The sequence below is a fragment of the Labeo rohita genome, chromosome 8, assembly GCF_022985175.1.
Source record: "Labeo rohita strain BAU-BD-2019 chromosome 8, IGBB_LRoh.1.0, whole genome shotgun sequence".
In the NCBI taxonomy this organism is placed as follows: Eukaryota; Metazoa; Chordata; class Actinopteri; order Cypriniformes; family Cyprinidae; genus Labeo; species Labeo rohita.
In genome coordinates, this window is record NC_066876.1 from 27,483,468 (window position 1) to 27,499,865 (window position 16,398).

Sequence of the window (16,398 nt, forward strand, 5' to 3'; positions counted from 1 at the left end):
CGATTTGCCTGCATTACAGGATATGAAAACATACCTCATCTTAATAGATGTAGTGTTTCCTACTACTATCCCAAGTCCAGTTCCCAGTTTTTTTCTGGTTAGTGAGCCAAAATCTCGCATTGGCCAATGAAACATCGTTCTTTCCCACTGAGATGTGGGGCTGGACTGGTGTCTAATGTAAGAGAGCAGACTGAGCAGGTGTTAGTTTAACAGAGAATGCAGAGAATTGCTGGGATACCAACTAGAAAATCAGGATACAAGTTCCCCCCTGGTGGTCCATAAAATCATTCCTCCTCATATACATTGTTCCTATCCTGGCCTATAAACCATAAGGTACAATGCAGATGAAGTGTTTTTTTTTTCTAAATACGGCAACATTTGTTGATAAGTAGAGTATGGGTCAAAAGAAAGAGTTAAAGCCCAATTATAATACCAGTTTGGCATAATTTGCATGTTTCTGAAACCAGGAAAGAATGGTTCACTTGTTTCAGCATTTTTTTTTTTTTTACTATCAACCAATAGTATGCCAGATAACCCATGTTGTTTGGGTTTTGCCAGAAAAGCTACATTTGGAATTTTTAGAGCGGGCTCTGTAGTGATCGTAGAAAATGTGGCACTTGTGTCCACCAAAAAGAAGGTAAAGAAAGTCCTTCAACTTGAATAGTCATTATCGGGTTGTGTCTTTGGTTGTCAGATTTTTGCAATAATTCTTTTGGTTGAGTCTCTCTCACCTTATCCTGTTCATGGTCTTTCACACTTGATGATGGAGACCAAGGGTCGTTAAATGGAAGGAGGAGGAGGTTCATGTGTGAGATGTTGTTTCCTCTCTCATGGGCAGTCCTTGGCCCAATCACCACAATTGTGACAGTAATCGGCAGTAGTTTTCCACTGATATGATGCCCCTTGATGGCCTCCTGAAGATGGCACACTCTGGCAGTCTTCTCAATGGTTGTAATCTCTTCTTCTTTTCCCAGACCATCAAACTCTGCCCTGGCTGCTGACTCCATAGTTTGTTTTTCCCAGCTAATGCAAGTCAGTCTTAATGCTTTTTGCAAATCAGGGAGGAGTCCATTCACAAAATGATGTTTTAGTGTGCCTGTGTTATCAGGGCCCTCTGGACGGCCAGCACTTTCATCAACAGTTGTTTTTAGGCATGCATGTTAAGCACTCACCATCACCTCCTTTAGCTGTTTTGTGTTAGGGACTGCTCCCAAGTTAGGACACATAAGGAACATTGCTTATTCTGGCAATCATACTATTCCAAGTGGTCTGCCATCCTGGAATGTCAGTTCACTCTGCAACTGCATCAGCATTCATTCTCATAGTGTTTGGGTTGAAAGCATCATCTTCAGCTCCACATACCTCAGTCCATTTCAAAGCCAGCTTGTTGCTGATGATAGCTGCCCAGTCTTGGCCTGTGTGTGGCATCAAAGTTTTCCACTGCTCTGATAAAACGCTCCACCAGTGGGTCTGGAAGTGCAGCAGCTACATTTTGGAGTTCCTCTACGTTCCAAAATCGTTCCACCCGGATGGGCCCTCCTTCTCCAGGAAACTGGATCATCGGCAAGTTGCGGGCTTCTTGACTCCCCAGTCTGGGCTTGGATCTTGATGTTATCTTTCTCCTCGGTGTTCCTGACTGTGATGCTTTCTGTCTGAAAGGCAGGGATAAAGTAAACATGTGTTCCAATGTTTTCTTGTGTGTCGAATCAAATTTGTTTATCTCTTTCCGCAGCAAGACCAGTTGCTCATCAGTCTTTGTCTCAGTGTCATTGGGTTTGATCTTTTCCTCATTCTGGATTGGGGAAGAAGGACCTTTACTTTCTCAGCTGCATTTAGGGTTGTTTTATTGGTCAGGAGTCTGTAGGGAGGAGGGCAATGCCTTGTGCATGCCACATCTTCATCTTGTTTCTGCTTTGTGGTTTGCACAGCATTAAGAGCTGCGGACTGTGTTGGTAGGTCTTTTCGTTGTTTCTGTTGCTCTGTCTGCTGCTCTGCCTCTCTCTCCCATTTGTTGAACAGCATCCAGTCTATCCGATCTGCTTCTTTGAAGACAACTGCTCCAACTGCTTTCTAGTTTCTTCTAGAAATGAAACACTCAGAGAACCGCATGAGTCAAAATACCCCTTTGTCAATTTTGACCACCATTGTATCTAATCAATTAGTTCATTACTCAAAAGTATTTTTTTTTTTTCAAGGGTCCCCTCAATTCAGGGACTGAATCTGGTTTACCACAGCAATTCCCTGGCAATTCTTTGAAAAGAAAAATGATAGATGTCACAATATATATTTTTTTTTTTTTTTAAGTAATGTGAAAGCAAGCAAGTTCTTCTTTGCAAAATGCAGAAAAAATGAGCACTCACAAATACTCTTTTTTTTTTTTTTAGAGTAATGTGAGAGCAAGTGAGTTCTTGTTTGTAAGGAGTAGAAAACAGTAGCGATAGTAATGTTACTACTTTTTTTTTTTAGTGGCTCAATGTATTCTCTATATTTCTACAAATTTCTGTTTGATTAGGAATATAGTTTATCTATCTATTTATTTATTTATTTATAACTCTCCCCTTCTTCTTTTCTTTTTGGTCACCCAAACTTCAGATTTTAGTACAGTATATGTACTCATTTATACATCGATGCAACAATGTCAATATGTAAAAAGTAATGAAAGTAATGTTCAGTTAACATGTTCTTAGGATATGGGATATTTCCTTACTCTATTTAATATTAATCTAATAATATTTAAGTTCTTGGTAAAATTCATATAATTTATATTTATGAGATCTCAGTTTTTTAATGTATATATTATTTAAAATAATTATTATAATAATAATAAAATATTATTTTCATTCAAACAAAGAGCAAGTTGTAGTCTGTCTTACCGTACAAGTTCTTTGAGGCCGTACAAGGATCTTTCCCTCCTCCGGTGGGGTTTGCTCAATTTGAGATATGAGAAAAATGTCTCCTTGTGCTTTAAATTAATCATAGAAATGGAAGAAATCAAAAACTTCCTTTCCCCGCCGATGAAGGGAGAAGATCCTCAGGCCTCCTGGACTGGCTCGCCAAAACTGTCGTGGAAATTCTCAAAGCTAATCTGACTTCACCACAGACAACTCAAACAACTAAATAAACTACAGTATCTCGGGCTAATTCCCTGAACTCCCCGAATACTTGCAATACAATCCAAAGAACTACTGTATCTCGAGCTAATTCCCAGAATTCCTCGAATACAATATAATCCAATACTTCCCTGAAGTATGGTGACGGCGTCCCGTCAAGAAGCTACTATCACTACCTCAATCACACATGGCATGCAGGTCTTTAGCATCTATACACTCTCACCGCCCTTCTCAGCTGTACGCTGTTACCTCAGCCCGTGGACGGCTCTATAGTCTTTCAACACTATCACTGTCTTTGCGGTGGTCTTTTGAGTGTAGAGTCTTAGTACTCCTATTCCTCAGCTGCGCAGCATATACCAGACACCACTCCCAAGTTGCTCTTTGCAGGAATGAAAGTTTTATTCACGGCCGGGAGCCCACTGGTCATAACAACCAAGAGAGACTCCCTGAAGAGAAAGATACATGTACATTTATACCTTGTAGTTGAGTAAAAATCAATATCACTCAAGTCTTCTTCACTGTAATAGGTTACACTAATCTGGTCATTGGTTTGTCATATGACTTAGTTCTACTGTTTAAGCACTTTTTGGGTAAGTATAGATTATTTAATCATGGAGACATGGTCTTTGATCTGAACATCACTTAGACTGCACTTTTCTAAACAAGTCTATGTTGAACACACCCTTTCAACGTATTCTAAGGCCATTAAATAAAAATTTCCATCACACTGACCATGATATTACTGTGCTTGACTGGCCAGCCACCATGCCTGACCTGAACCCCATTGAGAGTCTATGGGATATTTTCAAGGGAAAGATGAGAAACAGTTGATCCAACAATATACAGACGATCTGAAGGCTCAATAGTGCCTCAGCAGTGCCACAGGCTGATTACTTCCATGCCACGCCTCACTGATGCTGTCATTTGTGCTAGGAGCAAGTCATTTGCTGTAATTTGTTCTGCAGACCAAGTACTGAGTGCATAAATGAACACAATTTGAAGAACTTGAACTTTTCTGTTTTGCAAATCTGTTTTTTGATTGATCTTAGGAAATATTTTAATATTTTGAGATACTGGATTTTTGACTTTCATGAGCTGTAAGCTCTAATTATCAAAATTAAAACAAAAAAACTTTGGAAATGTTTTACTTTACATGTTATGAATCTAGAATATATGAAAGTTTCAGTTTTTTTAAATAAGTTACAAACAAAAAATTAACTTTTTCACAGTATTTAAATTTTTTGAGATGCACCTGTATACGTATACATATATTGTTGTTGTTTCCAGCGAATATTCTACCCCGGTACTAAACTACCTCAACAATATTCTCACCATTATAGTAAGCCAGCTCCACTGCTATTGAAACAGCTCTCCCCCTAATGGATTGTGTGCGTAGTCTACCGTTCAATATTCTCTAAAGTTGTCCTGACTGGATCAGCCTGGTCCGGTCACTTGGGGCTTGGAAGGAATTCTTTCAGGTTCAGATAATAGGTTATAATAAATAAATCACTCTGAGTCATGTTTTAAGAGAGGTTAAAGCGAATCACCATTTGAAATGGTTTCGGTTTAATATAACAATAACTCATAAGCAATAAATTCAAAATAACAGCGAGAAAGTCTTCACCCAAGGTGTGGCAAGGAAGAAGATCAAGCACTGGCATTTTATAGTCTGCCACAAGCATCACAAAGTCTCCTCCTTGCATGTCCATATAAGTCACATATTTGGGAAAATACACATACACATATACATCATATTAATGTTTTTCATGTGTGGGGGGCCCCCGGCCTATTGCCATGACAACTCCTAAATATATTATAAGTGTGGTTTTACACTCACTCAGATGTTGCAAGAGTCACAATTTCAAACATACACATTATCTTCAAGTGCAATCAGACAGACTCATTTTCATTTTAGACACCTTTCATAACGCCTTTAGTATCTTAAGCAAAACATCTTTTTTCCTTTGCAGCAACAGCATACTTCTGCAAATTAAATGTAACACATCTTGCATAGCCAAGAAAAGTAAAATACAAGCAATCATCTTTTTAGAAGGTCCATCTGCAACATCTCCTTTACAACATTTTGTTTGAGCTGTTCTCACCTCTCGCACACACACATTTCACCTTTCAGTAACCCTTAGAGGTGAGAGCAGTAGTTTGAAGTCTCAATGTTTCCAGATCCTCCATAACAGAATTCAATTCAGAATAAAAATCATTCAGAGCAATCATTTCCTTCACCAACTTTATTATTCTCTTGTTTATGTCTCCTTGTTTTCTGATCAATCGAATCAATTCCCTTAGTTTAACAATCATCCTCTGGTGTTCCTCTGGGTTTCTCTCGTCCTTTCCTCTGACGTTTCCTTCTTTCCTCTTTCTTATCCCACTTGATTTTTCGTTTTTGAAGCATTTCTACAAACAAATCGTTGAGGTAAATTTCAAGTTTTTCTGGTTCATTATTCCTCCTATAAGATTGTTCAGGAAATGGCACATTGTCAGCTGATACAACAATATATATATATATTTGAAGAGTTTGGTTGCAAAACGCGATAAACGCCATTTTTTGACATTTGGATTTTATTATTGGAAATCACTGTTCAGATGTACCTTAATCCATGTGTGAATTGCTGCCATTAATACAATTTAAGAATGTACATTTTAGGCCTACTATAAAATGTATTTTTTCACAAAACGCGATATCCGCCAGACCAGTTTCTTTACAAAGTGCGATATAACCAGGGTTCGAAATTAACACCCGCCAACCCGCCAAATGCGGGTTAAAAATCATTTTGGCGGGTATTGATAAAGACTTACCAGCCAGTTTGGCCGCTGAAGCATGAGCCAATCATGCAAATCATGTCAGAGACGCTCTGGGTCGTTTGTCCCCTCCGTCCTACATTTCACATGAACACTACGGGTGACGTTTTAGATATTGGCAGCAGCGCGCAGATACTGTACGCTTCGGTTTGGGGGTCCAATCAACGACGACAAGAGCGCGAAAATACAAACAAGAAATAGGAAATATCGGATGAGCAAAGAGGACTGAGCTGGACAGCGAAATAATCTAAAATCAAAATGCTGCGGTGGTTAGGACAGACGTCAGGATCACGCAAGCGCAGCATCCACTGGGAAGAGAGTCAATGCCGGTGAAGTGCTCCGAGTTTGCGCATTGATTTAACGATAATATCAAAACAAAAAACATATATTTTTAAAAAGAGGATTCAATAGGCTAACTAAAAAACGTTTACCATTTAATTGTGTATACTGTAGGCGAGCTGTCAGTCACGTAGGCTACGTTTATAGCGTTTTGCAAAAAAAAATAAAAAAATAAAAAAAAAAAAGTTATGTTATGTTATGTTGTGTATGTTCTGGCCAAAACTAACTCAGAATCTTATTATTAATAATCAATCTTTGTATATACTATTCCATATATTTATGATGTATTGTTTTTTTAACCAATTTAAGATGTTTGACAATGTTAAGATAAATATGTTGCATTTTGGCATGGTTTTTGACTTATTTATGAACTATTTATGGACATAAAATTAAATAAAATATTGTGTCCCTGGCCTTCACCGAGCTCAAGTAATAGTTTAATGTACAAAAATTGTGAATGAACTTGACTGTTGATGTCTTAAATAATAATGTCAAATAACCAACATTTCTCAAAATGGATATATCTCGTTTTGCAACGAAACTCTTCATTTATATATCAGTGGCGGCTACTGGTCTGTCAAATAGGGGAAGCTCATTTTCGGCCTACATCGTAAAATTGTCTGTTTATTTATTCACAAGAATGTGCCTTATTGTCATAAGTCACAATGCAAACAATCGTAAAAAAAAAAAGCTTTAGTTTTATTATGCAAAATATGATGTATTTTTTCTTTTAGTCAGATGCTACTATATAGTATAAATATTTTGCAATTTAAATAAGGTTATTATGGAGATTTATTTATTTATTTATTTCTAAAGTATTTTAATAGAAATATAAGGTTTCATTATGTTATGTTAAAATTTTTCAAGATTACTATATATATATATATATATATATATATATATATATATATATATATATATATATATATATTTATATTAATTTATAGTCATCCTCCATGTTAATATTTAATGTAGTAATCTATATATATATATTGATTACTACATTAAATATTAACATGAATGAATGAATGAATGAACGATCTAAAAAAAATATTAAACTCTGTAAAAGTGAAACAAGGAATGTGGTGTATAATTGTGTGAAATGTATGATGAAAATCAAGCAATTTCGCCAAGCAAATATAAAGAAATAGGTTGCAGCAGTTTTATTTCGACTGAACTTGAGAAATCCACGATGGGACTGAGCGCGAATAGCTTCAGCGATTCCTTATAGTACAAAATCGCTGTCAGTCAAAAGGAGATGCAATCTTTCGACAGACCCTCCAATCATCATGCAGAAGCTCGGAGTCCAGGCCAGCCCACTCCTCATTTGCTCCTCATTCACCCCCAGAGACGCTGAGCGTCCGTGGGCGGGACATAATCGCAGCGTTTATCCAATGACCGTCTAGTTTCAAAGCACTGAAAAAAAACGTTCAAAGCAGCCCCATTGAAGTCAATGGACGCTGGGCTTCAACGGGGAAATGCACTGTGACGCTACGGGAATGTATGAGAAGAAAATCAAGTCAGCCGACCTGCTATATCTAACTGATTCTGAACGAACTCGTCTTTGAGATGAACGTTTTCTAACGCATTTTTAGTCAATAAAATGTTAATACAATAGTACATAATTTGACCATTAATTTTGTGACATTATAGGGGAAGCTGAGCTTCCCTTGCAGTCTTAAAGAAATCGCCACTGATATATATATATAACAGTGGCGATTTCTTATATATATATATATATATATAGTAATCTTGAAAAATTTTAACATAACATAATGAAACCTTATATTTCTATTAAAATACTTTAGAAATAAATAAATAAATAAATCTCCATAATAACCTTATTTAAATTGCAAAATATTTATACTATATAGTAGCATCTGACTAAAAGAAAAAATACATCATATTTTGCATAATAAAACTAAAGCTTTTTTTTTTACGATTGTTTGCATTGTGACTTATGACAATAAGGCACATTCTTGTGAATAAATAAATAGACAATTTTACGATGTAGGCCGAAAATGAGCTTCCCCTATTTGACAGACCAGTAGCCGCCACTGATATATATATATATATATATCTATATATATATACAGAAGGTGCACAATGTCTAACACTAAACACCATCATGATACTGAAATAATGGAATTAACATTAATTTAACAACATCAGACATAACATAACCCTAATGAACATAACTGATAAGAAAAACCTTACCATTAACTAATTAATAGGTTTTTACTGTAGCATTTTTACAGTCTTTTACCATTAAAATAATTTTTACATTGCAGGAACATTTTTACTCTGTAAAATCATTTTATTACAGTTTGTTCTACTGTCCTTGAGCAAATGTGTGTATTTTATAATACTGTCTACAGGAAAAAAAATGAAAATAATAAAGATAGACAGAGGCTGGGTCTTAAAGTCTGGTGTGCTGCTGGTGTGTATCTACAAAACATTAAAAACCAAATTGATTCATTCTGAGACTCACAACCAAGCGCACAAAATTAAAATAATTCTAATTTCTTTTAAATAAACTAATAATTAAACTTATTTTTAATTAGTAAAAACAATAAATAAAATATAGCTGCAAGTAACAATGGACGGGCCCTCGCTGCCAGTGCATCCACAACCTTGGTGCCATCAAAAAAACGGTGCCCAGCGGGCACATGCATTGACAGTAACCCTGTACCAGTTTGGATTGAAGGGTTACAGCAATGAAAGGGTTAAAAGCAAAATGCTTTTAAATCATTCTGACAGACTGAGAATGAGCTGAAAAACATTCCTTATTCTATGAGGTCATCTTGTGTTCATCCTTGGTATTGCAGTCTTCATCTGCCAGTTTAAAAGGGTGATAGTTTAAATGTTTTTGCAGTCTCTGAAAACATGATAAACATATTTCCTAAGAATGACTTGTTTTTCATATGTAAAAAGTTGTGAAGAGTTAGGATAATGCACTTTAAATGCACTCTGTCTCTCTCTCTCTGACACACACACAGCCACCCAGGCACAAACTCACCCCTGGACTCAACACACACACATAGCAAAAGCCCATCCCCTGACACAGAGTTAGAGTGAGAGAGTTAGAATGAGATCAGATGTTTAATAGTTTTTTAATTTTCTATTTTTTGTAGACTATTTTATATAAATGAAATTAAGCGTTTATTTCTCAGAATGACTAGTTCTATGTATGTAAAAAAAAAATTGAAGTGTTTGGATGCTGCATTTTAAAATTACGGTTATGTTTTTTACTGCTACTTTAATAAATCACCATAAATCAACCATTCAAGATATCCCAAATCTGCTTGCAATTTAACATCAGTATGTTGGCATCATGTTGACAAAGTTTGGTGTAAATACATTGTTTTTTGTAGGAGTAGTATTTATTCATTCACAGCTATATTTGTCCAAAAATCCACATTCAAATCAAAATAGCAGACTTCCTGTTGGTCGAAGCTAATGGATGTAAATTAGAAAGTTGTCTGGCTTGATGAGAACAATATACATACCGAGTTTGGTGTCTGTAGCTCAAACTAACTGTCACACGTACCAGATCACGTGAGGTCACGAGGTCCCGGAAGTAACCTCACGCAGGTATTTAAACAGGAACCAGGTGTTGTCTAGCACCAGACATTGAGTTTCGATGCGAGATTCAACATCAGGTCCCGACTCTTCATCTACTCACGTGAGTAATCTCTCTGCTCTTCGGAGCGTTTATCTACCTGTCTGTGTGCGTGTGAGAACGCAGATTTCTTGGTGGAAATCATCAACTCCGTGTTGGAGCGTTCTCAGATCAAGTTGCGTGGTTTACCTACTCACTCGTGTGTATCCGCGTTTGAGTTTTCCGCTGCGCTACACGGGGACATATTTCGATCATTCATTTCTGTTCTCGCCTCCGTGACAGAATGTCTGGTCCCGAAATGGTCCCAGCGGACTTTGAACAACTGTGGGGTGTGATTCAGCAGCAGTCCATGGAAATCATGGGTCTGAAGCAGGAGATGGTGGGACTTCGGGCGGAAGTCACCGCGCTTCGTGCCAAGACCGCGGGTCTCCGGGCGGAGTGCGGGGCTCTCCAATCGGATCTCATCACTCTGCAAGCAGACTATGACGATCTGGCTGCTGCACAGATCGCCCCCGCGGAACAAGTCCGCCCCGCCCTCCACCCCAAAATTTCACTTCCTGATAAGTGGGACGGATCCGGATCCCGGTGTGATGTATTCCTTACTAACCTCTCCTTAATATTTGAGTTTCAGCCCTCACGATACCCTACCGACCGCAGCCGGATTGCGCTACTCATCTCACTTCTCACCGGGCAGGCAGCCGAGTGGGCTACGGCGGTCCTGAAGGCCGACAGAGACTCCGCCCACTCCTATCCAGCATTTACCACCCAGCTCAGGGCCGCCTTCCAACACCCTGAGAGCGAGGTGGAGGTGGATTCTCGCCTATACCACCTGAAGCAAGGAGAGCGCAGTGTCAGCAAATACACCACGGACTTTCGCACCCTCGCTGTCCAGACCCAATGGAGTGATGCTGCGCTCCGCACAGCCTACTGTGAGGGACTGTCGATCCGTCTTAAAGACGAGTTGGCTGTGCGGGAGCTTCCCGCCACCCTGGAGGGCATGATACAGCTAGCCCTCCGGGTGGATCAGCATATGAATCACTCCACTAAACACTTTTCTCGTCTTCCCACAGGTTCTGCTACCCATCACTGCCTTCTGGAGCACCACGTCACCCACGCTGTCACTGCGCCGACTCCTCCTCCACCTGTCGCCTCAGAGGCCCACTCAACCGGAGCCGGGGAGCCCATGCAGATAGGACGCACCTCCCTGTCGGCAGCGGAGAGGGCCAGACGCTACCGCGAGGGTTTATGTGCCTATTGCGCCTCCCCAGACCTCCATTGTGCAATCTGCCCTCTGCGTCCGGGAAACGGCCAGACCAGGTAAAGAGGGGGAGGTCTTTATCTGGTCCTGTGACGATTAAATCCTGTCCCGCTGAACCCCGGCTGCTACTTCAGGTATCAATCCTCGTGGGCCACCAACGGATCGTGACCACCGCATTTGTTGACTCAGGTGCGGCTGGGAACTTTATCGAACATGCTTATGCTGCCCAGCTGGGGATTGAGACTGAGGTGTTATCCCAGCCCTTAAAAATCACAGCCATTGACGGTCACCCCCTCAACTTCAGCCCCGTCACTCACCGCACTAAGGAGATCCAACTCATCATAGGTAACCACTCAGAAAAGATCCAGCTCTACATAACCAAGATTACCTCACCTCCTGTCATTCTAGGTCACCCTTGGCTCATCACACACGACCCCTTCATATCCTGGACCAGCGGCAAGATCGTCCACTGGGGGGCGACCTGTCAGGAGCTCTGTCTCCGGGCTAAGGCTGGGACGTGTTCAGGGGAGTCCGAGGCCTCCGACGTCGACCTGGAGGAGATCCCCGCTCCGTACCGTGACCTGGCCGAGGTCTTTAGCAAACGCAGTGCGGCCCAACTGCCACCTCATCGCCCCTACGACCTTGCCATTGACCTCGTGCCGGGCGCGGTGCCCCCTCGTGGCCACCTGTACTCCCTGTCGCCCACCGAACAACAGGCGATGGAGGAGTACGTGGCTGAAGGACTTCGGGCCGGTACTATCCGTCCTTCCAGCTCCCCAGCGACCGCGGGGTTTTTCTTCGTTAAGAAGAAGGACGGGGGTCTTCGTCCATGTGTCGATTATCGGGGGCTGAACCAGATCACCGTCAAGAACCGTCATCCACTCCCACTCACTAACACCGCCCTGGACGCCCTCTCTGGTGCCCGCTTCTTCACGAAGCTGGACCTACGGAGCGCATACAACTTGGTTCGCATCAGGGAGGGCGATGAGTGGAAGACGGCCTTCATAACCCTCACTGGTCACTACGAGACCCTCGTTATGCCGTTTGGTCTGTGCAACAGTCCGTCAGCATATTAACAGTTTATCAACGACGTTCTCCGGGACATGCTGGGTAGATGGTGCTATGCGTATCTGGATGACATCTTGATATACTCGAAGACGCTGGAGGAACACACCCAGCATGTCCGAGCAGTGCTTCGGAGGTTGCTGGCCCACCAGTTGTACTGCAAGTTGGAGAAATGTGCTTTTCACCAGCACTCCACCACATTCCTCGGCTTCGTCATCTCCTCTCAGGGTGTGGCCATGGATCCCCAGAAGCTGGAGGCTGTGCGCTCGTGGCCCCTACCCGCGTCGCTTAAACAGTTGCAACGTTTTCTGGGGTTCGCCAATTTCTACAGGCGGTTTATCCAGGGCTTCAGTGCAACTGCAGCACCCCTCACTGCTCTTACCAAACCATCTCACGGAGACTTTCAACTCACTCCCGAAGCCATCCAAGCCTTCAAGACACTGTGCACTCTGTTCACCACCGCTCCAGTCCTCACCCACCCCAACCCGGACAAACCCTTCGTTGTTGAGGTGGACGCTTCCGATGTGGGCATAGGAGCGATCCTCTCGCAACGTGGTCCAGACGGTAAACTACATCCATGTAGTTTTTTCTCTAGAAAATTCAATCCCACTCAGCAGCATTACGGGGTAGGGGACCGTGAACTGTTGGCCATCAAGTGGGCTTTGGAGGAATGGCGTCACTGGCTCCAGGGCGGCGGTGAACCATTCACCGTCTGGACCGACCACCAGAACCTCACCGTGATCCGCCAGACCAAACAGCTTAACCCCAGGCAGGCGCGGTGGGCCCTATTCTTCGAACATTTTAACTTCCAGCTATCGTACCGGCCCGGTTCGAAGAATACCAAAGCGGATGCCATCTCCCGTCAGCACCAACGAGACACCACCACCTCGGAGGCCGCGCCTGTCCTGCCTTCACGCATCATCTTGGCTCCTCTCCGGTGGGGGTTAGAAGAGAGAGTCCGCCAGAGTCACAGCCAGGATCCCCCGCCACCAGAAACTCCCACTGGACGTCTCTTCGTACCTAACACCTTACGTCAAGAAGTACTCCAATGGGGGCACAACTCCACTCTGGCAGGACACCCGGGAGTCCAGCGGACCATCTCATTCATCACCAGGGCATTTTGGTGGAAGACGTTGAGGAGAGACGTACAAGAGTACGTCCAGGCATGTACCATCTGCGCTCGCTCCAAAACCACCAACACTCCCTCCACCGGCGAGCTGCAGCCCCTCCCTATCCCCAAACGACCCTGGTCCCACATCTCCATCGATTTCGTCACTGGACTCCCCGACTCTCAAGGCAAGAACACCATCCTGACCATTGTGGATCGTTTTTCTAAGGCTGTGCACCTGGTGGCTCTCACCGGACTCCCCTCTGCCAAGGACACCGCAGAACTCATACTCGAACACGTAGTCCGCTTGCATGGGTTCCCCAAAGACATCGTCTCGGACAGAGGGCCCCAGTTCACGGCCAAGTTCTGGCAGGCCTTCTGCCGTCTGGTCGGTACCACCTCCAGTCTGTCGTCAGGGCACCATCCGCAGACTAACGGCCAGACGGAGCGGGCCAACCAACAGCTGGAGCGTTTCCTCCGATGCTTTGCTGGCGAGCATCAGCGCTCCTGGGCACGCTACCTCGTTTGGACGGAACTATCGAATAATCTCCTCACCTCCTCGGCCACCGACCTCAGCCCTTTCGAGGTATGCTACGGGTATCAACCTCTGGTGTTCGAACATCAAGAGCCGGAGGTTGAGGTCCCGTCCACCCAACAGTTGGTCCGCCGGTGCCGGCGGCTTTGGAATCAAGCACGCACCTCCATCCTGAAGGCTAACACCCGCTACACCACCCAACACCGCCGCCGGCACCCTCCGGGACGATTGTTTCATGTTGGTGACAGGGTTTATCTTTCCACCCGCAATATCAACCTAAAGATGGACTCTAAAAAACTCACTGCTCGGTTCATAGGACCCTACAAGATCACTCATCGATTAAACCCTGTCACCTTCAGGCTCCAGCTGCCTCCCTCCCTCCGGATCCACCCTGTATTCCATCAGTCCCAACTCAAACATGTTTTTTTCTCTCCTCTGTCTCCCCAGGTCACACTTCCTGTTGCCAGTTGGTGGCGCTATAACTTTGACTACTAATAGTCACATCTATCTGATCGGCAAAAATTCAACGCCTCGCCACCGCCAAACCGTCATTCTCATGGCCAAACCCCTCACAATTTTTCATTCCCAATGTCTTGAGATCAGGTTGACCGAGTTTGGTGGCAACTGGGTAAAAAACCTAGGACTAGTATATCAAATTCCAGAGCATGCATTTTTGACAAAACCCAGAATAACCAACTTCCTGTTGGGATTAGCTAATGACATAGAGTGCGAAAGTTGTTCAACTTGATGAGTTCTATAAGTGTACAGAGTTTCATATGTGTAAGTGCAAGTATGTGTGCTATATGACCCTCCAAATTCCAGGGGGTGCTGTAGAGTCCCCTTGCCACGCCCATGTACCAGTCTCTGCCCGGCCCTAATGGCCGCAGATTCCAAGGTGTGTGCCTATTTTTAAGAGTTTTTGAGCATGTTAAGGGCCCCAAAACCTTGACAAAAAATAAGTCGGAAGAAGAATAAATACAGCTGCAAGCAGCGATGACGGGCCCTCGCCGCCAGCGCATCCGCAACCCTGGTGCCATCAGAAAAACGGTGCCCAGCGGGCACATGTATTAACAGTATCCCTGTACCAGTTTGGATTGAAGGGTTACAGTAATGAAAGGATTAAAATCAAAATGCTATAAAAAATGCAAAGTCATTGTGATACAATGAGACTGAGACAGGATTAGAGTTAAAAAGATTCCTTATCCTATGAGGTCATCTTGTGTTCATCCTTGGTATTACAGTCTTCATCTGCCAGTTTACAAGTGTGATATTTCAAATGTTTTTGTGGTCTCTGAAAACATGCTAAACATATTTCCTAAGAATGACTTGTTTTTCATATGTAAAAAGTTGTGAAGAGTTAGGATAATGCACTTTAAATGCACACTCTCTCTCCCTCCCTCTCTCTCTCACACTTACACATACACAGAGTTAATCCCATCCCCCGACACAGAGTTAGAGTGAGAGAGTTAGAGTGAAAGCAGATGTTTAATAGTTTTTTAATTTTCTATTTTTTGGTGATTATTTTATATCGATGGAATTAAGCATTTATTTCTCAGAATGAGTAGTTCTATGTATGTACATTTTTTTTTAAGTGTTCGGATGCTGCATTTTAAAATTACAGTTATGTTTTTTACTGCTACTTCACCATAAATCAACTGTTAAAGATATCCCAAATCCGCTTGCAATTTAACATCTTCAGTATATTGGCATCATGTTGACAAAGTTTGGTGTGAACTACTTATTCCTGCTTGGAGGAGTATGAATTTATTTATAGCCTGATTTTTCCAAAAATCCACATTCAAATCAAAATAGCAGACTTCCTGTTGGTCGCAGCTAATGGGTGTAAATTAGAAAGTTGTCCGGCTTGATGAGATCAATATACATACCAAGTTTGGTGTCTGTAGCTTAAACTAACCCCCCCCACTTTTGACAAAAGGTGGCGCTATAGAGTGCCTCCTCCATGCCCATTTATGAACCTTTTGCCAGTGTCTAACTATCATTAATACTGATGTGTGTCTTGAGTTTCATGAAAATCCAACCTTATTAAGTGCCCCAAAAACACAGGAAACAAATGTTAACGTTTGACACGTTGCCATGACAACAGCATTTAATGTATCCATGATCCCTTTACAGATTCTCATCAGCCGTGTTTTAACATTATTCTGATGAAGTTTGAAGCAAATCGGGTAAAACTAACCATGTGATATCAAAGCATTTTTAAAAGAGACACACTTCCTGTTGCCAGTTGGTAGCACTATAACTTTGACTCCTAATAGTCACATCTATCTGATCGGCATCATACAACAAACAAACCGCTGAAGTTTCATCAGAATCAGACAATGTGTGCAATAGTTATTAGCCATTTCCTGTTTCTCATTTCTCGCCATAATTTCAACACCTCGCCACAGCCAAACCGTTCAAGATATCAAAAATCCCCTCAAAATTTTTCATCCCCAATGTCTTGAGATCAGGTTGACCGAGTTTGGTGGCAACTGGGTAAAAAACCTAGGACTAGTATATCAAATTCCAGAGCATGCGTTTTTGACA

General features: G+C 42.2%; 1 protein-coding gene across 1 annotated transcript in view; it reads left to right on the forward strand.

Annotated features, from left to right (window-relative positions):
• LOC127169402 (N-acetyllactosaminide beta-1,3-N-acetylglucosaminyltransferase 3-like) overlaps positions 1-16,398 on the forward strand; it is a 53,459-nt gene that overhangs the window by 31,610 nt on the left and 5,451 nt on the right. The window lies entirely within an intron of this gene.